Genomic DNA, 10,198 nt, shown 5'->3' with positions numbered 1-10,198 from the left:
TATTCTCCGCCTTCAGCGATCACGTGGTCAAGAAAGAATGCCGCCAATTCCTCTTGAATTGCTCGCATTCGAGATGGTGCTAGGAGTTCATCCCGCTTCCGAAACATCTAATTTGAAGAAGGGGGTCAATACATATATATATGAATGAATGAAACTCGACACAAATGATGGTAATAAAATAAAATTGCGAATGTTGTTATTTACGCACTTCATATTGTTCGTCAGAGTAGCCCCGCTCACAGGTCATGTGGCGGATGGACTCGCAAACGTAGTATCCACAGAAATCATTCCCTTGTTCCTGCCGCAACCACTTTATAAGAAATAGAGGTCAATCAAACTTATAAGTAAGAATGCCAAATGGTATTGATGAAACTAGCGCTTGAATCAATAGGAGATGCGCGGAACATGCTACTATAGTACTTACTTTCGGGTGTCTAAATTGCAGCTTCTTCGGGAGTCCCGGAGCTTTTTTGGTGAATTTTTTCCAAACCCTGCCAGACAAAGAAAACAATTGCTTGATATATCATGAAATGAACAAAGTTGCTGATATGGTGGATAATGATCGATTTAACTTACTTCTCGAGCATTTGAGTCATGTCCGCATAGTCCTGGGGATCTTTTCGTCTTGAGTCTAAGACGGTTACTAGTCCCTGCTCAAGCTTAATCTCTAGGAGAATATAGTGGAAACTGCACACGCATGCATAACTCATCAATTACATTACTATAACCTTGACTAATATATAAGGGAAACCGAATATGCACAAGACAATAACACTCACTTGAAGTTGTAAGGAAAGAGTATTACATCTTTGTTTTCATTTATTACCAACGATCGTAGCAAGTTGGCCTCAGTATCTGCGGCATGAAATTTAACCTGAGTTGCATCTATGAGATTTGTGTTAATGAACCCAATATCACCGATTTGTCTTTTCTTCAATTCGACGATCTTCAATCTGCATAATATAGTGAGGATAATTATAAATACACGCAATGAAAGAGCTGAGCTATATAGATAGACTTAATGACAGAAGTATTACTACTTACAGACAGTAGCAGGTGACCGTTGCTTTATTGAGGGCCAATTGATTGAAAAACTGAAAGAACTCCTCAAATGGAACATGCAACAGTTCAATTCCAACGAGGTCATGCTCCTTTTTAACTCTCACATACAAAGTACTCCTCCCCCCAGACTCTCTGCAGATTTTCAAGTACCAATCATGCAATCTTCGCATCATCGTTGATAGAGATATTTCATCCTTGACGAGAGGCTTCCCATACTCGTATCTTTGTATCTACACCTCCATGAAATCATAATGCACATCGTCGGGCAGGTAATCTCCAAGATTGCTATAACCGGGCACCATCCTCGGATCATTAGCGACGATGTCGCTAGGCACCTTGAGCGGGGGGCACGATTGCTTCGCTTGTTCGCCGAGCTGGGCAATTTGTTTCCCAGCTCGTCGTTCTTTCAGCCTTTGATCACTGACAGTACTTCCCGACCGCTCCGCTTCGGCAAATTCCTTTCCAATAATGCGCTCATAGTTTCCTTTCGGCGGAGACTTGGGTGGTTTTGTTAGGGCAGCCAGAGTGCGCTTCGCTTTCACCAGATCTACCTTCTCCTCCGGAGGTGGATGTTTCTTTGCTTTCACCCCTTCAAAGAAGTTCCTCACTTCTTCTCGTGTGATCTCGGCGTTCTCGTCCGGGGTCCTCTCGTATGGTAACTTCTCTGCAGTCTTCAGAGAAGGACCGAATCTGTATGTCCTCCCACCTCTGGCTGTACTGCTAGACGCCGGCAGATAAGACGGAGCGGTTGTCTTCTTTACTTGTTTACGAGGCGGAGGAGAAGGACTACGACGCACCGGAACAGCCGGAGCGGCGGCAGGTCTCTTCCATCCTTGCTGACGAGGCAGAGAAGGAGGAGACTGGCTGCTCGGGCGTGCCGGCGCAGGCAGAGAAGGAGGCGGAGTGCCGCCACGCGCCGGAGAAGGAGCCGGCCGAGTGCCCTAATCGTCACTCTCCAGAGGAGGAGGCGGTGGAGGAGGTGGAGTGCCCTGACTCGTCGTCGTCGGAGGAGGAGGCGGAGGCGTCCAGTTCGGAAGGTTGATGAGCTCCTTCTGCCATAGGCATGGAGTCTTCAGAGCAGAACCCAACCGAGTATCCCCTTCACCGGTAGGGTGGTCAAGCTGGAGGTCCTCAAATCCCTCCGTTATTTCATCCACCATCACCCTAGCATATCCTTCTAGAATCGGCCGGCAGTGAAAAGTTGCGCCGGGTTCAGTAGGAAAAACAGAGCCAACAACCGCCTTGACCTTCATATTAATCCATTGTGTCATAAGGTGGCAATTTTGAGACTCCGTGATAGCATCCACGGCATAGCTGGCAGGAGCCGTCAATACATGATCCAGTTGAAGCAGCTCGGTGGAAGCCACGCTGCTTCTCCGCTGAGATGGCGGGGTAGCTTCGGGGGAAGCTTCGGCAGTTCGTTTGCTGCGATTTGCTTCTCGTTCCTCTATCACTTGTACCCTAGCGTGCAGCGCCTGTAGTTGGGTCTGCTCCACTTTCTTCCTCCTCTCGTGGCATTTGTAACCGCCTGCGTCCGGAAACCCAACCTTCCACGGAATAGAGCCTGGCGTGCCTCGTGTCCGTCCAGGGTGCTCAGGATTCCCGAGGGCCATTGTGAGCTCGTCGTTCTCTCTGTCTGGAACGAACGTCCCTTGCTGCGCTGCTTCGATATACTGCTGAAGCTTCTTGACTGGTATGTCCATTTGATCGTTCATCCAAATGCACTTCCCTGATACAGGGTCCAAGGTCCCGTCAGCCCCAAAGAACCAAGTCCAGCAACGGTCTGGCCAGTTAATTGTCTCTGGTTCGATCCCTTTATCAACCAGATCATCCCCAGTCTTGGCCCACTTAGGCCGGGCTACCAGGTAGCCACCTGACCCCGTGCGATGGTGATGCTTCTTCTTCGCAGCATTTTGCTTGTTTGTCGCCGACATCTTCTTACTCTTTTTCGATGTCTTGTGGGCCACAAATGCGGTCCAGTGATCTCTGAATTCTGGTGTCTCTTTATTTTTGACAAACTTATTCAGCTCTTTCTGGTGTCCCTTGAATTCTGGTGTCCCTTGAATTCTGGTGTCTCTTTATTTTCGACAAACTTATTCAGCTCTTTCTTCCACCTCCTGAATAGTTCTGCCATCCTCTTAAGAGCAAAAGACTTGATTAATTGCTCTTTAACTGGCTTCTCCGGATCATCTTCTGGCGGTAAGGTGAAATTTGAGTTCAGCTCAGTCCAAAGATAATTTTTCTGCATATCAATTACATAAGACACCTCAGGGTCTTCTGTAGCCGGCTTTAACCATTGCTGGATGCTGATCGGGATCTTGTCCCTAACCAAAACCCCGCACTGACCAACAAATGCGCTCTTTTTCTGGAGGGGTTCAATCGGTTGGCCGTCAGGCGCGATTGCTATGATCTCAAACTTTTCATCCGAGCTCAACTTTTTCTTCAGGCCTTGTCTCTTTACCGAAGTTGTGCTCGATCCCGAGGGCTAGAAAAAAGAACAAATACTTAATTAATATGTGTACATACCAAAACAATGAATGCATCAATTAGCTAGTCAGCAGAAGCTTAACTAATATATATACCTGGCCAGACTCGGTTCGGTCACCGGAGACATCATCACGGTCTCCTTCTTGCACCGCCATTGGGTCACTGGAGCCGTCCTCACAGTCTCCTTATTGCACCGGCATTAGGTCACCGGAGCCATCATAATCATAGCCAGCTGCTTCTAGACCATCGGTGTCGTTGAGAAACAACAAGAAGACGGCATCACTTCCTCGTGCGATTATGTCCCCCAACAACTCTTCTTGTACTTCATCTCAGGCGGTGTCCATAGCTTCTACAAATATTTACAACATGGCAATTATTATTCAAACATGACAGATGGATATATTAGAGGAAAACGTAGAACTAATATTAATTAGTGGCCTCGACGCTGCTTCTCTAGGGTTTGGGGTGGCCTCGACGCTGCTTCTCCTCTTTTTTTCTTCCTCTTCCTCTTTTTTTTTTATCCTCTTCTTCCTCTCATGTTCGACGACCCTCGACCCCTCGGTGACCCTAGACCCCCTCTCGACCCTCGACACCTCGGCGACCGTCGACCCCCTCTCGACCCTCGACCCCTCGGCGACCCTAGACACCCTCTCGACCCTCGTTCCCGATAAAAAAATAGGAAGAAGTAGAAAAAAAGAGGAGAAGAAAGAATAGAGCAGAAGAACTCTTCTATTCTTTCTTCTCCTCTTTTTTTTCTTCTTCCTCTTATTTTTTATCCTCTTCTTCCTCTCATGTTTGACCCCCCCTCGTGTTGAAGTTATCGGGAGGGGGTATATCGCCCCCCCCCCACGTGTTGAAGTTATCGGGAGGGGGTATATCGACCCCACCCCACGTGTTGAAGTTATTAGGAATTTATATCGACACGACATACGTACATGTGGGAAAATAATATTATCGGGGAGGGGGTATATATATCGACCCCCCCCTCGTGTTGAAGTTATCGGGAGGGGGTATATCGACCCCCCCCCCACGTGTTGAAGTTATCGGGAGTTTATATCGACACGACATGCGTACATGGGAAAATAATATTATCGGGGAGGGGGTATATCGACCCCCCTCCCCCTCGTGTTGAAGTTATTGGGAGGGGGTATATCGACCCCCCCCCCCACGTGTCGAAGAAAAAAAAAAGAAAAAGAAGAGGAGAAGAAGAAAGGAATAGAGGAGAAGAAGAGAAAATAGAATATATATTCTATTTTTCTCTTCTTCTCCTCTATTCATTTCTTCTTCTCCTCTTCTTTTTCTTCTTTTTTCTTCTTATTTATTTCTCCTCATCTTCCTCTCCCCTCTTCTTCTCGTTTCGTCCACTTATTATTTCCTTTTTCCTCTCATTCTTTTTCTTCTTCTTCCCTCTTAAAAACACATGAAGTAGTATTGCTTGTTTTTTTTAAATAATGTTCAAATAGAAATTTTAGAAAAAAAGTAAAGGTTTTGCCTAATTCATTGTTCGTATGAATATACAAACATTTGCATATTTACAATAATCAATAACACCAAAAAAATCTATGAACAGAAAAAATACTATTTTTTTGTTAATCTATCTTTTGCATACGTATACACACATACATATACTATACATATACATATAATCAGGAAAAACATATATATATATATTTGCAAAAAAAACAGGGGGGAAGAGGGGGGCGGTGCCGGCCCTGACCAAAGCGAGAGGCGACGGCGGCGCGGGGCGGCGATGGCGGTGCAGAGGTGGGGCGGCGATGGCGTCAGGGTGGCGACGCGGGGCGGCGACGGCGTCGAGGCGCGACACGGGGCGGCGGCGGCGTCGGGGCGGCGCGGGGAGGTGACCGCGACGGCGCGGGGTGGCGCGCGGCGACGGAGTCGGGGTGGCGCGGGGTGGCGCGCGATGACGGAGTCGGGGCGGCGCGGGTGGCGACGGCGTATGGGCGGCGCGGGACGGCGTCGGAGGCAGGGGCGACGACGGCGACGGCGAGGCGCGGTGGGGCAGCCTGGCGGCGTCATCGGGGCGGGATCGAACTGAGCCAATTTTTTCACAAGTGTGGCTTATATAGACGGAGCATTGGTCCCAGTTAGTCCTACCAACCGGGACCAATGCATCCTTTAGTCCCGGTTGGTGACACCAACCGGGACCAAAGGCCTCTTTTCAGCAGCCCAAAGGGCGGGAAGCGGCGGCCTTTGGTCCCGGTTGGTGGCACCAACCGGGACCAAAGGGGGGCATTAGTCCCGGTTGGTGCCACGAACCGTGACCAATGCACCGCTTTAGTCCCGGTGGGTGGCACCAACCGGGACCAAAGGTTGTGTGCTAAAACTGGCGCAGTGCGGTGGGATGTTTAGTCCCACCTCCCTAGCCAAGTGGGGCTTGGATGTCGAGCCAACCACTTCGAGCTCCTCTCTACTGCAGGCTTACGGGCCTAAATCCACTTTCTGTGCCTGTGGGCCTACTGGGTCTCCTGCGGGCCTGAATCCTGGCCCATGGTAGGGTTTCTAGTCATATTCAGGCCGTGGGGGCTCAGTAGGAGACACTTTTTTTTGTTTTTTTGTCTTCTTTACTTAGTGTTGCTATTTTTAATTTTTTTTCCATTTTTTTGTTTTGTATTTTGCTTTATTCTTTAATTCTTTTTGCTGTTAGTTTTAGAAAAATTATAAACTTTCTGTTAGTGCCATTAGTTTTCAAATTTGAAAACACTTTTTTTGTTTTTTTTTGCTTTTAGTGCCTATTTTTTTCCAGTTTTTTTGTTTTGTTTTCTGCATTATTTATTTTCTTTTGTTTTTTGCTTTATTTTCTAATTCTTTTTGCTTTTAGTTTTACAAAATTATAAACTTTCTGTTAGTGCCATTAGTTTTCAAATTTGAAAACACTTTTTAGGTTTTTTGTTTTCTTTGTTGCTTTATTTATTTTATTTTGTTTCTACTTACAACCAAAATACTTATTGTTGCTATTTTTAATTTTTTTTCAGTTTTTTGTTTTGTTTTCTGTATTATTTATTTTCTTTTGTTTTTTGCTTTGTTTTTTAATTCTTTTTTCTTTTAGGTCAGCAAAATTGTAAACTTTCTGTTAGTGCCATTAGTTTTAGAAAAATTATAAACTTTCTGTTAATGCCATTAGTTTTCAAATTTGAATAGTTAAAATTTGAATTCTTTAAAATTTGTGTGAATCACAAGTTTGTGATTAACTTTACTAAAAAAATGAACATAGATGCACCTATAGAGAAAATTCGACCTAAATTCATAGTTTTCAAATGAACTCTGAAAAAGTTGGCATAGCATACTCTTCACTTTTTCTTCGCTTGTGTCATGGTATCATCATAATAGTTGCGGGAGAAACTCTTCACTTTTTCTTCGCTTGTGTCATGGTATCATCATAATAGTTGCGGGAGAAACTCTTCACTTTTTCTTCGCTTGTTTCATTTGCTTATTGCGCCGTAACCATGGATAATCTTCATCGTTTATCAGGATTCTTGGGTCAGCCTTGACATTGAAGGGAGGAATTTCACGAAAATTTTCATAATCTTCAGACATGTCTGTCTTGCCCTCCACTCCCAGGATATCCCTTTTTCCTGAAAGAACTATGTGGCGCTTTGGCTCATCGTATGATGTATTCGCTTCCTTATCTTTTCTTTTTCTCGGTTTGGCAGACATGTCCTTCACATAGATAACATGTGCCACATCATTGGCTAGGACGAACGGTTCGTTAGTGTACCCAAGATTTTTCAGATCCACTGTTGTCATTCCGTACTGTGGGTATACCTGTACCCCGCCTCCTGACAGATTGACCCATTTGCACTTAAACAAAGGGACCTTAAAATCATGTCCGTAGTGAAGTTCCCATATGTCCACTATGTAACCATAATATGTGTCCTTTCCGCTCTCGATTGCTGCATCAAAGCGGACACCGCTGTTTTGGTTGGTGCTCTTTTGATCTTGGGCGATCGTGTAGAATGTATTCCCATTTATCTCGTATCCTTTGTAAGTCAATACAGTCAGAGATGGTCCCCTGGACAACAAGTACAGCTCATCACAAACAGTGTTGTCACCTCTGAGACGTGTTTCCAACCAACTGCTGAAAGTCATGATGTGTTCACATGTAATCCAGTCGTCGCACTGCTCTGGGTGTTCGGATCGCAGACTGTTCTTGTGTTCATCGACATACGAGGTCACCAAGGTAGTGTTCTGTAGAACTATGTAGTGTGCTTGAGTCACTTCCAAGAGTGCCTTTTCCAGTCAGTCTCCCCTCATACCGCGATTTAGGGAGACCTATCTTCTTAAGGCCAGGAATGAAGTCAACACAAAACCCGATAACATCCTCTGTTTGATGGCCCATGGAGATGCTTCCTTCTGGCCTAGCGTGGTTACAGACATATTTCTTTAGGACTCCCATGAAACTCCCAAAGGGGAACATATTGTGTAGAAATATGGACCCCAGGATGACAATCTCGTCGACTAGATGAACTAGGACGTGCGTCATGATATTGAAGAAGGATGGTGTGAACACCAGCTCGAAACTGACAAGACATTTCTCCACATCACTCCTTAGCCTTGGTACGATTTCTGGATCGATCACCTTCTGAGAGATTGCATTGAGGAATGCACATAGTTTCCCAATGGCTAATCAGACGTTTTCCGGTAGAAGCCTCCTCAATGCAACCGGAAGCAGTTGCATCATAATCACGTGGCAGTCATGAGACTTTAGGTTCTGAAACTTTTTCTCTGGCATATTTATTATTCCCTTTATATTCGACGAGAAGCCAGTCGTGACCTTCATACTGAGTAGGCATTCAAAGAAGATTTGTTTCTCTTCTTTCGTAAGAGCGTAGCTGGCAGGACCTTTATACTGCTTCGGAGGCATGCCGTCTTTTTCGTGCAAACGTTGCAGGTCCTCCCGTGCCTCAGGTGTATCTTTTGTCTTCCCATACACGCCCAAGAAGCCTAGCAGGTTCACGCAAAGGTTCTTCATCACGTGCATCACGTTGATTGAAGAGCGGACCTCTAGGTCTTTCCAGTAGGGTAGGTCCCAAAATATAGATTTTTTCTTCCACATGGACCCTTTCCAAAGATTACGTGTAAATCATTGACCATAGCAAGTACGTGATCACCGGTACGCATGGTGGGCTTCTTCCGGTGATCTGCCTCGCCTTTGAAATGCTTGCCTTTCTTTCGACATTGATGGTTGGTTGGAAGAAATCGACGATGGCCCAGGTACACATTCTTCCTGCATTTGTCCAGGTATATACTTTCAGTGTCATCTAAACAGTGCGTGCATGCGTGGTATCCTTTGTTTGTCTGTCCTGAAAGGTTACTGAGAGCGAGCCAATCGTTGATGGTCACGAACAGCAACGCCTTTAGGTTAAATTCCTCATGTCTGTGCTCATCCCACGTACGTACACCGTTTCCATTCCACAACTATAAAAGTTCTTCAACTAATGGCCTTAGGTACACATCAATGTCGTCACCGGGTTGCTTAGGGCCTTGGATGAGAACTGGCATCATAATGAACTTCCGCTTCATGCACATCCGAGGAAGGTTATACATACATAGAGTCACGGGCCAGGTGATGTGATTGCTGCTCTGCTCCCCGAAAGGATGAGTGCCATCCGTGCTTAAAGCAAACCATACATTCCTTGGGTCCTTTGCAAACTCATCACAGTACTTTCTCTCGATTTTTCTCCACTGCGACCCGTCGGCGGGTGCTCTCAACTTCCTATCTTTCTTCCGGTCATCACTGTGCCATCGCATCAACTTGGCATGCTCTTCGTTTCTGAACAGACGTTTCAACCGTGGTATTATAGGAGCATACCACATCACCTTCGCAGGAAACCTCTTCCTGGGGGGCTCGCCATCAACATCACCAAGGTCATCTCGTCTGATCTTATACCGCAATGCACCGCATACCGGGCATCCGTTCAGATCCTTGTATGCACCGTGGTAGAGGATGCAGTCATTAGGGCATGCATGTATCTTCTCCACCTCCAATCCTAGAGGGCATACGACCTTCTTTGCTGCGTATGTACTGTCGGGCAATTCGTTATCCTTTGGAAGCTTCTTCTTCAATATTTTCAGTAGCTTCTCAAATCCTTTGTTAGCCACAGCATTCTCTGCCTTCCACTCCAGCAATTGCAGTACGGTACCGAGCTTTGTTTTGCCATGTTAGCAATTGGGGTACAACCCTTTTTTGTGATCCTCTAACATGCGATCGAACTTCAGCTTCTCCTTTTGACTTTCTCATTGCGTCCTTGCATCGACAATGACCCGGCGGAGATCATCATCATCGGGCACATCGTCTGGTTCCTCTTGGTCTGCAGTAGCTTCACCCGTTGCAGCATCTTTGGGCACATCGTCTGGTTCCTCTTGATCTTCACCAGCTCCCCCCGTTGCAGCATCACCATATTCAGGGGGCACATAGTTGTCATTGTACTCTTCTTCCTCGCCGTCTTCCATCATAACCCCTATTTCTCCGTGCCTCGTCCAAACATTATAGTGTGGCATGAAACCCTTGTAAAGCAGGTGGGAGTGAAGGATTTTCCGGTTAGAGTAAGACCTCGTTTTCCCACATTCAGTGCATGGACAACACATAAAACCATTCTGCTTGTTTGCCTCAGCCGCATCGAGAAACTCA

This window comes from Triticum urartu, chromosome 7, assembly GCF_003073215.2.
Source record: "Triticum urartu cultivar G1812 chromosome 7, Tu2.1, whole genome shotgun sequence".
NCBI lineage: Eukaryota > Viridiplantae > Streptophyta > Magnoliopsida > Poales > Poaceae > Triticum > Triticum urartu.
The sequence above is the reverse complement of the archived record's forward strand: the minus strand, read 5'-3'. Positions refer to the sequence as shown.